The following is a 16,918-nucleotide window of genomic DNA, read 5'->3' on the forward strand; positions in this document are numbered from 1 at the left end:
TTTTACTTATCAGCCAATGAGCATTATGCTAGTGTAGAACATATATGTGCTTGAAACGTCTTAAAGGTTATGCTGCCTGACTGAGACGTGAAGCTGGTGCTGTGTGTGAGTGTGCAACATTGTTGCCAATGTTGGGGTGGAGATTCCTTACCATATAAAAATGCATGGATGCTGGATCCCTCCCTCTTTTCTTGTCACCGACTGTACATGAGATGTTTTTCTGGGTGTGCTGGCATGATGGTTCATCCCAGACTTGTTTATTCATTTATTCCTCCCAATATTAAGACTCTTATATGTCTCAAATTATGTTACATGTTTTGAATTGTAACAATTACGTCGTTACTTGTGATTCTCATTATGCAAGCAGATGTGTTGTTAGTTTTGTGGCGGAAGTTCCGACAAATCCTGTTTTACCTGTTGTTTTAAAAGCTCCTATGGAATTTTAACCATATACATTACCTGATGAAACGGCCAAGAGCTTCAAGGCCGAGAAACGCGTTGTAGTGCTCAAATAAATATTCTCTTTTAATACAACACATCTGATCCTGTCTGTGTGATACTGTCTGTGACATCAGTTTTTACAGCTTTGGCGTATTTACCTGGACTCAATACTAATTACTCTTATATGCCGAGTTTGTCCTATACCTCTAAACAGCTGATTGGTGCTGCTACCTGTTGGGCATACTATCAGACCTTCACACGCTGATTGAACCGGAAGACGCTTTACACCGAGACATCCTCCATTGTGCAGCTACCTGGTATAGCCCTTTCCCGGCTTCTCCGCGGACTCCTGTCAGCGTACTGGCTGCTGTTAAAGGCCAGCCTGCTCGCATGCACTAGTCTGTAGTGCCAACTTGTTTGCGAGTAGCATTTCAACCTTTCTTGATCCATTTGGGTTTTTATCCTGTATTTGCGATATTACACCATGAGGCGCTCCTTTTCTTTTTGTCTCCATCCTCAAAATCTGGCCTGTTAGGGAGGCCTGAGAACATGTTTGACAACCAGTGCTCTTAAGGATCTATATTTAAATATATAGGGACAGTTCCAGTAAACTCCATATTAAGTTATTGAATAAAATAACAGACAGAATAATACCACTGAGACAAATTATTTAAATATATATTTTAGGAGACAAATAATATTTAATCAGGGACTTAAGACATGAAAGCTCTAGAATAAGGGGGACAATGTATAAAAAAAGACTCCTTCAGTGAGTATATACACCAAACAAATGACATTTTACAATAAATATACATTAATCTGACTCTTGAAATTAAGGTAATCCTATGCCATGCTGCTAATACAACTGGATTATTTTCAGTTTCCACAATTTCTCTTCTATTCTATAAAATAGTTCACTAAAGTTCATTCAAATTTGAATTCATACATAGATAGATTTACTAAGGAATTTTAAACAATAGAATGCTGTTCAAGGTTTGGTGTGTCTAAGGAATCTATATCTGAGCTACTTATGCAAAGTATATCAAAGTTTTAAGATAATTGTGACCAGGTATGAAAGATTTGTTCTCATATATTTAGGCCACTGGTTTTCAAACCTGTCCTCAGGCCTCCCTAACAGGCCAGGTTTTCAGAATTACCTTGGATGACAGCAGGTAAAATAACCATGTTTACTAATCAGCTGATTGTTTCACCTGTGCTCCAGTTCAGATATCCTCAAAATGTGACCTATTAGAGAGGTCTGAGGAGAGGTTTGAAAACCAGTGATTTAGGCTGATACGTAAACATGAGCGTATATTTTATGCATACTATTTCAGTTTGTGTGTTTTGTCTGCGTCTAGGGAAAAAGGCTAAAGTGCGGTCCCCTTCTCTTTTTAATCAACACGTCATCATTAGGTTCCTTAATAAAGTCCCATGGGTTTCAATATCATTTGTATGCCGATGACAACCAAATTAACCTCTCTGCACCAGACCTACCTCCTTCCTTACTAACCTATGTCACTAACTGTCTTTCTCACATCTCATCTTGGATGTCCTCTCACTATCTTAACTTAAATCTCTCCAAAACTGAACTCCTTAATTTTCCCCCTTCTTCCAATGTCTCCACCCCCAAATTTTCTATAACTGTTGATAATTCCATCATTACTCCTACCCCGCATGCCCGATGTCTTGGGGTCACACTTGACTCAGATCTTTCCTTCACTCCTCACATTCAGTCCTTGGCTAAAGCCTGCCGCTTCCACCTTAAAAACATCTCTAAAATTAGACATTTCCTTACACAAGATACAACTAAGATTTTAATCCACTCTCTCATCCTTTCCCACCTCCACTACTGCAACTCTGTCCTCTCTGGTGTACCTAGCTGCTTCCTAGCTCCTTTACAATCCATTATGAATGCCTCTGCCAGGCTCATCTTCCTTACTCGTCGATCTTCATCTGCTGCGCCTCTCTGCCAATACCTTCACTGGCTTCCTCTTGCCTCTAGGATTAAACACAAAATCCTCACTCTGACATACACAGCTCTCAACTGCACTGCTCCCCCCTACATTTCAGAACTTGTATCCAGATACTCTCCCTCCCTTCGCCTTCGATCAGCTCAGGATCTCCTCCTCTCCTCCTCTCTTGTTACTTCCTCACATTCCCATTTACAGGACTTCTCCAGACTGGCCCCCATCTTGTGGAACTCCCTGCCTCACTCCACAAGACTCTCCCGTAGTTTTAACAGCTTCAAGCACTCCCTAAAAACTCTACTATTCAGGGATGCTTACAACCAACACTAACCTTTCCTAACTCCATTGCTTTCCCCTTGAACCCCTTACAATGTAAGCCTATGAGCCCAGCTGTTTGCAGATCACCTTCATAAGAGCCGACTACAACAGTGAAACTCTCGGCAGGGCCCTCTACTCACCTGATCCCTGCAAAAGCTATCCTGTATACCGACTATGTTCACAGCGCTGCGGAATCTGTTGACGCTCTACAAATACCTGATAATAATAATAATAATCTATTTTGCTGTATGTGTGTGTGCATATACTGTATATACAGTGTGTGTATATATATATATATATATATATATATATAAGTATGTATATAAGAGTGTGTAAAAGGAGAAGGAAAAAAGAGTATTAATTCTTTATATATGTATATGTACAGTATGTTCGAAAAAACATGTATGCATAAAATATTCACTTACTTTCTTGTATATTTTCAAAGTATAATTAGTAATAGCACGTTTCATTTGACCACTTACTCATTGTTTATTGAATTCTAGATATTGCTTTACTGACCCGGATTTAATAACAATGCAAATAACTCTCTAAATATAAACAGCTTTTTAGACATTCACTACTCACATGTAACAATGTATACCAGAGTATAACAATAATATGATTTACTGCTTTGCTGGAGAGAACCTAGACATTGTACTAAAAAAAATTAATATAAAATAGCAGTATTTTTGTTTTGTTTTTTCCCTGAAAATATACAAATATAAGTAAGGGGTTTAAATTGCAACCAGCGCAGTTTTAGTTCCTCCTACTAATGCTCATTTGCTGAAAGGTTTGATGAGCATTTTACTTATCAGCCAATGAGCATTATGCTAGTGTAGAACATATATGTGCTTGAAACGTCTTAAAGGTTATGCTGCCTGACTGAGACGTGAAGCTGGTGCTGTGTGTGAGTGTGCAACATTGTTGCCAATGTTGGGGTGGAGATTCCTTACCATATAAAAATGCATGGATGCTGGATCCCTCCCTCTTTTCTTGTCACCGACTGTACATGAGATGTTTTTCTGGGTGTGCTGGCATGATGGTTCATCCCAGACGTCAATCGGTGCCTCCAAAACGGCTGCGGGAATCTTCACCTGTGACACGGCAAGTATCTGTGAGGGGGAGAGAGGTTAGGTCTGGTTCCGGGGAGGAAGGCCTTACTTCTTCTCAGCAGGATGTAATTTTGCCCTCGGGCCTATCATCTACCCCTGCTATTTTCCCTTTAACTCAAGACAGGGATCTATTTGACTTGGGGTGGTGGCGGGTGGATTGGGGGTTGAGGATGGCAAGGATTCAGCCCTGGATGGCTCGGTTGGCCTCCCAGGGGCCTCGGTTGGTGGGGATGGTGAGAGAGGGTCGGGACAGGCCGGAAGGCCTAATCAGGGGAAATTGGGTTCCCGCAGGGGATCTGGGGTTAAGATTGGTAGGTAGTGGGACCTTGGATCGTAATCCTGACCAATTTTTGCCTGGTGGCCTTGCGCCCTTCCCCCCTCCTACTTCCTCTGGGAGTAATTTAGGCGGCGTCCTAGGAAGTTCAACCCCCTTTATTGGTGGTTCCTGTGGGTCCGTAGGCCTAGCTAGTCCGTCGCGGGCAGAGTACTTACCTAACTTACCCATTCCCGAGGCGGCAATGCCAGTGGTTGCGGCCTGGTTCCAGGCCATGGTGGCATCGGTATCTGGTACGGAGGGCTCGGGGGTCGTCAGGCAGGCCGGTGGGGCTCCTCCGGTTTCTTCGGGTATCATACCGGTGATGAATCGTTCCTTTGCTGGCACCAGGCCTTCTCCGGGAGCAGTGGGCGGGGTATCCTCCTCCGTTGGCGACTTCTGGTCGGTATGGCGCGGTCATGACATCACTTCCGGCAGCCGTGATTTTCACAATCTATAGATTATATTTGAATAAATGTTTTTTCTGTATTCATATGTGAAAATATGCCATCAAGTGATTCGTACTGTTATTACATATCCTTAGATAAAATAAAACAAAGGGAAAATGGACATTGGCTCCGGTACTGACTCGGGATTGAATAGCTTCGGACACATGATCATTAAGTAAAGCAAGAAACATCGCTCGCTATATGATTGGCACAGCTTTAACATGTGACCGCAAATTTCTAATGGACCTGAAAGGGAAATGCACACGATCGGGACCTGAAAGGGAACTTCCATTTATCCTAATTCTGATTGGCTATATCATGAATACGTAAGCAGGTTTATTTTTATCCGATTGAGCAATTTAGAAATTGCTAACTTAGAAGAGCGCTTTAGCAAGCACCAAATCTAATGAATAAAAAGTAGACATGTGCGATTCGTTTCGGATCGATTCGGAAATTCTGAAAATTCTGAAAATTCTGAGATTCGGATTGATTCGAATTTCCGAATTAAAATACTGCCGAATCTACCGAATAAATCGAATACATCCGAATCGATTTGAATACATCCGAATCAATTTGGATGTATTCGGTAGATTCGGATGGCCGTGTATTACACTAGTATTGTACAGTATATTAGGTTTTATCACTCTGCTATGGGTTAAACCTAATATACAGTACATAATACTAGTGTAATACACAGCACATCCCAATGAATCCATTCGAATTCATCCGAATTCGAATAGATCCGAACCGAAATTCAAATCGATCCGAACCGAACCGAAACAAATTTTTCGAAGCTGCACAAGTCTAATAAAAAGCCATTTATTATTTCCAAATCGGATAGAAATAAAACTCTTTTAATGTTGTTTCTCTGTGAGTCCTATTCCGGATAACACCAGAACAGGAACCCTGATTATCTGTATAAAAAGCACCTGTATGATTCCAAGGGCAGCACTTCCACTTTTTTATTGCTCTTGAAAAAGGCGAGTATATCGTTGAAACGCGTAGAGCCAACTAAAAAAAGTTTTTTTTTTGTCTAAATCGACATGTTTTAATAAATGTTTGTTTTTTATAACAAATATTTGTCTGCTGCCTTTTGGAAATAGCCATATCATCCAGTGAGGAGCCGGATTCCGAATTACTCGGAGTGAGTATACTGCACATTATACATACTGTGAGATACAGCAAATTTCAGTACAATTTCCATTATTTGCAGTTACACTCACACCAAGAAAAGTAAACTCCACAACAAATGCTATAGAAGTTGGACTCTGAAAATTTCAGAGTAAGTATACTGCACTAATAAATTGGTGTTGATCTACACAAATCACAAGTCAAGTTTCATACTCCTTAGTGCTAATTGAAGCATCAGAAAAAGATACTATAAAGGATCTGCGCCTCTACACCCACTACCTTCCCATCAATGATGTTTGTTGATGCGTCTTACATCATGATGTCCCTTATGGTTTGAAGCTTATATATTAGGGTTAAGACATTGCCAACTGGCGTGGCAGGTCACGACCTAATAATTTTTCTGGTTTCCGCAAGGGTGTGGTCAAGCTAATGGGAGGGATATGATGTTGCAAGTCGCAGCTTGCAACGCCTCTCCCCGTGGGCCTGCTGACCTTTAAATCCCTGGCGGATGATGCCAACCCCTGAAGGGAAATTCTTGGCAGGAGCATTGCAGCACCCGATTCGGGCCGTTGACCTCAATACGCTTGTTGTAAATATTAAGTTATTTAGATATATATTAGCTCTCAGATGCCGCCACCTTGAGTTCAGCTTTAAGCTTCTGGAAAAAGTTTTTTCATGCCTGGTTGTTTAAATAAACGTGACCTTGCTCCACGGTCTTACCTCCAAGTCAGTGCCCGTGTGTTTATTGTGGGTAAGTTGGGAGTGAAGTCATGGCGATTTTAACCTTAGTACGAAACAGGTCATTTTATATTTTTAATTCATATTTTTTTTCAGGCAAAAAATAAATAAAAAATCAACATCTCTAAATGCTAAATATGGATAATAGAAAACATTTGAGTACCGTATCCTTTTAAAGAATACAAAGTTATTATACAGGCATCACTAATACACTATGGGATAGTATATACCTTTACAACAATCTTTGAAATGTACAGTTCATTTTAATTTGTATTAGTATTTGAATATTAAGAAGTTTAAATGCCAACTGTTGAACAGAATATGTTTCTTTCTTAGTTTGCAAATAAAATGAGAAATAGAATGTATGACTATTTAAATTTAAAACATTTCCTGTTATTAATCTTATTTTATTCTGAACAAATGCTGATTCTATTATATTGATCACTCTATTGTATTACTCACAGTGGGTCATAAATTTAATCTCTGTAATACATTAATAACCTTCTGCAGTATCCTTCCTAAAATTATTAGACACTAAATACAATACATCAGGAAAAGTAAATTCACTAAGAAACATTACAAATCTTTCTGGACATTCTTTGATCAGTTATTTTTAAAAAATAATTATAAAAAGAAGTAGCAGAAATAAAAATATATATCATATCTCCCAACATTTGTGACTGAGAATGAGGTACACAAGAGGTTACTGGGCTAAAAAAAAGCTGCACCCAGGTGGTAAATCGCCATAGAACAGGCTAACAATGGTATTGAGCCGGTTGTTCGTTTCTGTGAGTGTGCTTCTCTCTGTGTGTATTTAGTCTCCCTATGGGAAAAAGGGGAATCAAGATGTGGACTCCTTGCTCAGTGTTCTTAGAGGAATATGGCTACACCTCACTGATGAGGCCCAATGAAGGCCGAAATGATCATCTGGGGTTGCTGTGTTATAGCGTCAAAGAAAGAGAATAGAGGCACCGGGTAGTTGCACAAACAAATGTCCTTTATTAAGGGAATAAAACTGGAAACACTTAGGATAAAGCTTAAATCCTTGGGGCAATGGTGTAGTGGTAGTTCCCCACGTACCCTAGTGCTGACATGTTTCGGCAAATGCCGTAATCGTAGCTATAGGGTGCAAGCTTGTTTGTTTATTTAAATACACAAATCACATATCATTGGTTAAAAACTTGTGTGCTACGTGGGTGACACCCACCTCCACCTGTAGTTAATCTATCTGCCCTAATCTAGGATGTGTTACCGTGCTATCCACTCTATGTACAGGTTAGTCATTCTCAATTATAAACTAAACTGATATAATAAATATAATAGATAAATAATGTCATGAAACGAGACCTTCCTTAACATATGTATATAAATACATAAAGAAATACAAAAACTAAAACTGAAAAAACCTTTGTAATAATGAATTGTAAAAAATAAACTAAGTGTACAATCTTAAATCCAAAAAATAATAATAATAACAAAGGCAGGGATCTGCTGAAACAGACCCAATACTGGAGGCACCAGAGAGTATTCTCGGCAGCTAATACTCATAAGCATTTTTACATTAAACCATGTTTTACTATAGTGTACATATACTAGACTATTTTAAGTCAGTTTTCTATGTCTTTTGTATAGTTGCCAAAGATAAAATTTAAAGATAGAATTTATCGAAGGTGAAATTTATTCATGAACATATAAACTTGTAAGCATATATATATATTATAATGCTTTGTTTTGAATACACAGGCTAACACCAGAAATTAATTAAATCATACTCAGAGTTGAGCCCCTTGGGCACCCTGGTGTTCAACCTGTGTATCCAGAACACTTCCCTTTTGAGGAGCAAGTTCTCCCTATCCCCTCCCCTATTTTGTGTATTCACCACTTCAATAATTGTCCATGACAATGTCCCTGGATCCTTATTATGTTTAGACTTGAAGTGGTTTACAAGGGGGGTGGTGAGTTTACCTTGCTTGATATCGTTTATATGTTCCCTAATCCTGGTTCTGACTTGTCGAGACGTTTGTCCTGTATATTGGATGTCACATGTATCGCAACTGAGAAGATACACTGCATATGTAGACCTACAATTAAAGAGCGCCCTGTGTGCAAATGTTTCACCTGAATAGGCACTCCTAAATATATTTCCTAGTTTTACATGTCCACATGCTATACAGCCGCTAAAATTGCACTTGTAAACCCCTTTGTACCTTAACCAAGAGGATGTATTTATTTCATCTTGTTTTAATTGTGTGGGGGCTACATAGTTTCCTATGGTTTTGCCTCTCCTGAAGGCAAACCTCACTTTTTGTGTGGCAATGTGAGCGAGCTCATCATCAGCCTTCAGCAACGTCATGTGCTTGCGTACAATATTGCACACCTGATAATATTGCCTACTAAACTGTGTGACAAAAGTTAACTGTTCTGGTTTGGTGTCACATTTTGATTGTTTCTCACAAAGTAAGGTGGTCCTTTTTATGGCCCTTACTTCCTCACATGCCCTATATATATCCTGCTTGGGGTACCCTCTCTCCTTAAATTTGGTTACTAGTTCAGTTTCATGCTTGAAATGTTCACTATCTCGGGTACAATTCCTTTTGACCCTGGTGAACTGACCCTTCAAGACTGATTTAAATACCTGTTTCGGGTGGCTACTATGGGCATGTAAAAGCGTATTTCTGGTTATTGGTTTCCTATAAAGCTCGACCTTAACATATTCCAGTTTCACACCATGAAGGGTAACATCCAAAAAATTGATGCTAGTCGGCCCATATTCATGGGTGAACTGTAGGCCAGCCTTATTGATATTCAGATACTCTGCAAAAATCTCAGCTTCCTCCACACTTCCATCCCAGACAAAAAGCAGATCGTCTATATAACGACGATAATATGCAATTTTGCTTCTCTGTCTGTTTTTATCTCCATAGATGTGGCACAGCTCCCACCAACCCATATACAGGTTGGCGTAAGAGGGAGCAAATTTTGCTCCCATGGCCGTGCCACATCTCTGGAGATAAAATACGTTTTCAAACACAAAGAAATTATGTGTGAGGAGGAATTCGGTTACCCTGACAACAAATTTAATGAAATCATCATTATATTTAGTAGATCTTCTTAGAAAGAAGGCTATGGCTTCCAAACCTAAATTATGTGGAATGGATGAATAAAGCGACTTTACATCCACTGATAGCCAGCCATAGCCCTCCCTCTTGTTCAGAGAGGAATTGCCTGGTATTTTGGTGCTAGACTGACCGTAATAGGCGGGATCAGACCAATATACTACAGGAAAATTTCTACTCTGTGAAAAGCATTACTGGGCTAAACGAAGCTGCACCCAGGTGGTAAATTGCCATAGAACAGGCTAACAATGGTATTGAGCCGGTTGTTCATTCCTGTGAGTGTGAGAGAAAGAAAGAAAGAGTGGGAGAAAGAAAGCGAGTGGGAGAAAGAGAGAGAGAAAGAGATTGAGATAAAGAAAGAGAGAGAGATAAAGAAAGATAGAGAAAAAGAGAGAAATATAGAAAGGGAAAGAGAGATAAAGAGAGAGAGAAAGATAGAGAAAGAGAGATAAAGAAAGAGGGAGAGAGAGAGAAAGAGAGTGAGAGAAATAAAGAGAGAAAGATATAGAGAGAGGAAGAGAGAGTGAAAGAGAGAAATGAATGAATATATATATATATATATATATATATACACACACACACACACTATTTGTGTGTTTCTCTGGAGTATCATAGCCAATGCCTCACTAGACTTTGACCTCACCACACATCACTGTTCAGCGCTGGACTGACTGTAATAGGCGGGATCAGACTGATAAACTACAGGAAAGTTCTACTCTGTGAAAAGCATTACTGGGCTAAAAGAATCTGCACCTAGGTGGTAAATTCGGTATAGAACAGACTAACAATTGCATTGAGCCGTTTGTTCATTTGGTGAGTGTGCTTCTCTCTCTGTGTGTGTATATATCTCTATCTATCTATCTATCTATCTATATATATATATATATATATATATATATATATATATACAGTTCAAAGAAAGAGCACTCTCACCTTAATAACAGCTGCCAGGGTGCCAACAGTTAAATATAACAGATAGAGGACGGCACTCACTGGTCTTTTTCAAGTGTATTTTTATTAGAAAAAGTGTGACTTTTCGGGGACACACTCCCCTTCCTCAGACAAGCAAACACAAAACACAGGAGTCTATTTAAACAATATAGGCCCCTCCCAGTGAAGTGAAAAGTGCGCCAAAACCGTAGTCATGGCAATAATCCAAAACAAATAGTGTCAGTAAATGAAAAACAATCATAATGTCAGAGCATATATCAATATACATATAGTGCACTTCTCCAATATAACAATGTGTAAATAATATGGCCCACATCATATATGTAGGATAATGTGATAAAACACCTATATAAGTATATAGCTAGCAATCCCTCATGTTACTGTGCTAAGCAAAAACAACAACAACAACAACAAATGGACACAGATGACTGATGGGTTTAAAGTGTAACACATCCATAAGCAACAAAATTAAATTAAATCAAGGAGACCCTTGAGGATAAATCAATGATGGTTGTGATGCATATGTTTAGAATATATAAGATATAAAATAAAGTAAAATATACGAGATACATATAATAGCCCACATGTTGAAAAACAGATACATACCCGGATCACAAAACGGAACGGACAACAAATCAAATCAAATAAAAACACAAATATATGAAGATATAAGGAGCAATATAGTAAGGTTTACCTCCAATGTCCTCCTAATCCGCAACACAAGCTGGATGTCTACATGTCCCCAGTGTGCGACCTCACCGCATTCACAACACTCAGGCTCATAAAACAAGCGCCATAGTTCAGGGACATGACTGAGAGACCATCTGCCCCCCTGTGGTATGTACGATTATTGCAACGAAAACCATTATTGCACATTAAATTGAAATAAATCTTGAATGTGTACCCAAATCGCAATATGTGCATCAAATATGACAATGTGGCACCATAAGAATCAATCCTTTGAATACAGCTCATAATACTAGAATCCCAACATGCTACTCTGTTAACGTTATAGGGTCACTGTACATAACCTAATGATATCAGCTATCATGGAGCACTAAGCACTCAGATGAGACAATCATAAGGCAGGGGTCTCATGTATGATTATAAAATAAAATAGCACTACCCCCTAAAAAAAATAAATATATATATATATATATATATATAAAGGGAATATAATCAAGCTGCTACTGGTATAACAAATGCCTATAAAAGAAAAGGAGAACAAGACTTGCAATGGAAAACACATAGGGCTTGCTCGCACCCTACCTCCACTAGAAGTAAGCTTTTTGTGCTCGTTGTGTAACGTTTGTATTATAACTAAGTTGAAAATAAAAAGTTTTCACTCGCAGGCAGGGGTGGAACTTCCATTGGTGCAGCAGGTGCAATGGCACCAGGGCCCAGGTCATTAGTTTTTGGTTAAATACAATTCTAAAACAGAGTACAATACTTCAGAAAAAACATGTGTTTTTCTTATTTGAAAGCCCCATGTTAGGCATAAATGAAAGTTTTGTTAACTCAGTAATTATGTGTACGAGGCAACTTATATTTTGGTCTTGGAAAAACAGGAAAGAGCCAAGTATGGCAGAATTCACTAAGAAAATACATCTTCAAGCTATTATTGAACAAATAGATATGCCAAATTCTTCCCCTAAAACATTTAAAGCCTATTTGACTAAATGGCAGAGGCTGATACAAAGTTATCCAAATTATGCATATTTACAATTTTTGAGATATCAGAGGTAAAACTTCAAGAATGAGGAGAGAATGGGAGGAGGAAAGGTAAAAGAGATTTTGTTTTCTGGAGGAAGTTTAAAGTGATAATAAATTTCAGACTTTAAGATTGTTGCTATGAAAAATATATGAGTGTACAAGCAAAACTGCATAATAAAAAAAAAACTGTATACATTTTTTTATAATACAAGACTTATTTTCATACTTGCTATCTTCTGTTCCTCTGCCCCCTTAATTTCCTCTTTTGTCTGGGCTGTCACATAGGCCCCAATATTGTAAGCATCAACAGACCGTCAGCAAACTGGTTTGTTGGCCTTGTCAGCCTTGCAGTCTGATGGTCTGTTGAGATATTCAAAGAATAGGGGCGAGTCCAAGCAATACCGGTGAGTGGTGATGTTTCTCCCATAGAAGTCAATGGGAGCTTGATGTCAACCCCACATTTCTACTTGTCAGCATTTTTCTGCGGGGGGGAACCCTATTTGAAGTGGGCATACACAACGAAAATTAGTTTCCATGTAGGCACACCTCAAATATTGCCGTGGGGACCTAAGTTTTACTACACCTACACTAACTAGGTCAGGTGATGTAGTCATGATGGCTGATAGCTAGTGAGACAAACATGGCTGCTACTCTCTTTGAAACCTGCACTTTGCTGCTTCGAACATATGGATCTTGTGTCAATGTGTACAAAACAAAGTTTGGTTGGTAAAACTCCCTTTTGGAATCACAGGTGCAGCTCCCCAAATCTCCAAGTACATAAGGAGTCCTTAGCCAAAATGACACTGTGAAATAAGAACAGAGAAGCGCATCCTCGTTTCAAGGTAAAATCAATACAATTTTATTTAAGCACATAACGTTACTTAATCCGACTGGTTCCCCTGTACCCTTCTCGGAGCAGCGGATCAGGGCTCAATTCCAGTCCAGGGCTGAGTTCCAGGAGCCCGGATAGGCAGGTGAGGTATAGGGGGTGGTTAGGAGATTAAGGCCTAGTTAATAATAATCTATTACAATTAGTATTGTAATTTTTTTTTATGGGTTGGGTTTTATATTACATGGAGCTGTGATGGAGTGTATAAACTCATCCCTGTAGAAAGGGTTAATTTCTTTAAAGGGAAAAATACTATACTGAAAGAACCAAAGTGCTGTAAGGCTTGTCTGCTCACTGCTGAAAATATTACTATTAGTAACAGGCAGACAAAAGAAGCCAATAAGCAACAGCTGAGGATAGTTAGAGGGATATAAAAGGCAGCTCTTGCAAGCAAGGTTAGATTCATTTAGATCTCAGACAGGGAAGTAACAAGACTCTGGGAGAGTTGTCTTGGATAACCTGTATTAAAATGCTTAATGCTTTATAATAAGAACTTGTAGGATTATTTACGTTGTTTTTTTATTTTTTGTTCTAAAGCATATGCCTTTGTATGTGTACTGTTTTATTTTTGCTTGTTTGTTTAACAAAAGGGTGGTTGTTTAACCCTTGAACTGCTGACTGAAAGTAAAGACTTTTGTTTAAAAGTGAAAACTTATTTTGCATCATTCTGTTTGTACTTTACATTTCCTGACAAGGTCCACTCCATTTCAGGGGCATATAGTTTAGTGTTAGGTAAAATGCTGTTTTTTTTATTTTAGATACTGTAGTTTTTTTGGGTAAAAACTAAAGACAAAAAACAGAGGGCAAAATTACATGTTTTGCGGTACTGCTATACCGCTGAAAAATTTACCTTTGCCCAGGAAATGGCAGGTTTCCCGTATTACAAGTTGCGGCGGTACAGCTATACCGCAAGCGTGTTAGCCTGTACCGCAACTCTCCATTCCGCACTCAAAAAATGGCTTTTGAGTGTAGAATTTTCATTGCGCCTGTATTACAGGTTGTGCGGTCCAGCTATAACGCTAGCATTATAGCTTATACCACAACAATCCATTCTGCGATCAAAGACCAGTAGTTATGGATTTTGCAAAACAAAAATGTTTCACAAAACCCATAACAAAAATGTTACAAAGTACACTAACACCCATAAACTACATTATTAACCCCCTAAACCGCCACCCCCCACATCACAAATACTTTATTAAACTTATTAACCCCTAATCCACTGCCCACCTACATAGCCAACACTAAAATAAAGTATTAACCCCTAAACCGCTGACACCACATCGCAACTACTATAATAAACCTATTAACCCTTAAACCACCGCCCCCCACATTGCAACTACTATAATTAACCTATTAACCCCTAAACCGCCGGCCCCCCACATTGCAACTACTATAATAAACCTATCAATCCCCAAACCGCTGGCCCCCCACATCGCGATACACTAAATTCAACTATTAACCCCTAAATCTAACACCATCTAACTTTAAATTATAGTTACAATATACTAACTATCTTAAAATAAATAAAAACTTACCTGTGAAATAATAATAATAATAATAAAAAAACTATAAATTAACCTAACATTACTATTTAAAAAAACTAAAATAAACAAAAAATAAAAAACCTGAGTTACAAAATTTAAAAATCCTAACACTATGAAAAAATAAAAAAAATCTAAGATTAGATAAAAAACACTGAAATTACGAAAAAATAAAAAAAATCTAAGATTACAAAAAATAATAAGCAAAATTATCCAAAATAATAAAATTAAACCTAATCTAATCTAAAACAAAAAAGCTACCCCAAAATAAGAACACCCCCTAATCTAACAATAAACTACCAATAGCCCTTAAAAGTGCCTTTTGTAGGGCATTGCCCTAAATTAAACAGATATTTTACATAAAAAATTACAAAGTATCCCCTTACAGTAAAACCCCCCAACCAACCACCCCCAAAAAAGTCTAAAAAAACCCTAAACTACCCATTGCCCCTAAAGTGGCATTTGTATTGGCATTGACCTTAAAAGGGCAATCAGCTCTTTAGTGTCCATAAAAAAAAAAAATCCCTAATCTAATAAAAACCCACCCCAAAAAACAAAACCTAACACTAAAACCAAAAAATGTACTTACAGTTCCTGAAGTCCGGACATCCATCTTCATCCAGGCAGCAACAAGTCTTTATCCAGGCGGCAACATCTTTATCCATCGTGGGGGCATCTTCTATCTTCATCCCGGTGGCACAGAGCTGTGGCGGCACGGAGCTCAGCAGTACCGGCGGTGACAACGACATCCAGCGTGGAGCCTCTTCTTTATGCAATATCCGCCGCACACTGAAAATTGAATGCAAGGTACCCCTTTTATATTTGGGGTACCTTGCATTCCTATTGGCTGAAATATTCAAATCAGCCAATAGGATGAGAGATGCTTAAATCCTATTGGTTGTTCAAAACAGCGAATAGGATTTAAGCACCTCTCATCCTATTGGCTGATTTGAATATTTCAGATGGATGTCTGGACTTCAGGAACTGTGAGTACAATGCCCTACAAAAGGCCCTTTTAAGGACTATTGGTAGTTTATTGTTAGATTAGGGGGTGTTTTTATTTTGGGGTGGCTTTTTTGTTTTTATAGGAGTATTAGGGTAGGTTTAATTTGTATTATTTTGGATACTTTCCTTTATTATTTTTTGTAATCTTAGATTTTTTTATTTTTTGTAATTTTAGTGTGGTTTTATTTTTTTGTAATCTTACATTGTTTTGATTTTTCTTTGTTCTGATTTTCCCTATTGGATTTTATAAAACATCTGTTTCTTTCATGTAATTGGCAAGAGTCCATGAGCTAGTGACGTATGGGATATACAATCCTACCAGGAGGGGCAAAGCTTCCCAAACCTCAAAATGCCTATAAATACACCCTCACCACACCCACAATTCAGTTTTACAAACTTTGCCTCCTATGGAGGTGGTGAAGTAAGTTTGTGCTAGATTTCTACGTTGATATGCGCTTCTCAGCATGTTGAAGCCCGGTTCCTCTCAGAGTACAGTGAATGTCAGAGGGATGTGAAGGGAGTATCACCTATTGAATACAATGGTCTTCCTAATGGGGATCTATTTCATAGGTTCTCTGTTATCGGTCGTAGAGATTCATCTCCTACCTCCCTTTTCAGATCGACGATATACTCTTATATACCATTACCTCTACTGATTCTCGTTTCAGTACTGGTTTGGCTATCTGCTATATGTGGATGGGTGTCTTTTGGTAAGTATGTTTCATTTACTTAAAGGGACATTATACACTCATTTTTTCTTTGCATAAATGTTTTGTAGATGATCTATTTATATAGCCCATAAAGGTTTTTTTTTTTAAAAAAATGTATAGTTTTGCTTAATTTTTAATAACATTGCTCTGATTTTCAGACTCCTAACCAAGCCCCAAAGTTTTATGTGAATACTGTCAGCTACCTTCTCCAGCTTGCTCCTGCTTGTGTAAATGGTCTTTTCATATGCAAAAGAAGGGGGAGGGGGGAGTGTCTTATTTCCCACTTGCAGTGGGCTTTCCAGCTACCTTTTCAACTGAGCTAAACTGAGAGCTTCTAAGTAAGTTTCTATACAGTATTATACTGGATTTTTATATCAGTATCTGTGCATCTTATTCTTTATAGTAGTGTCTATTACATACAGTTATATGAAAATGAGTGTATACTGTCCCTTTAAGACACTCTCAGCTAAATATATGTTTGTACTTATATTTGCCATGATTCAGGTTTATCAGTATATTTC

This window comes from Bombina bombina, chromosome 1, assembly GCF_027579735.1.
Source record: "Bombina bombina isolate aBomBom1 chromosome 1, aBomBom1.pri, whole genome shotgun sequence".
Classification (NCBI taxonomy): domain Eukaryota; kingdom Metazoa; phylum Chordata; class Amphibia; order Anura; family Bombinatoridae; genus Bombina; species Bombina bombina.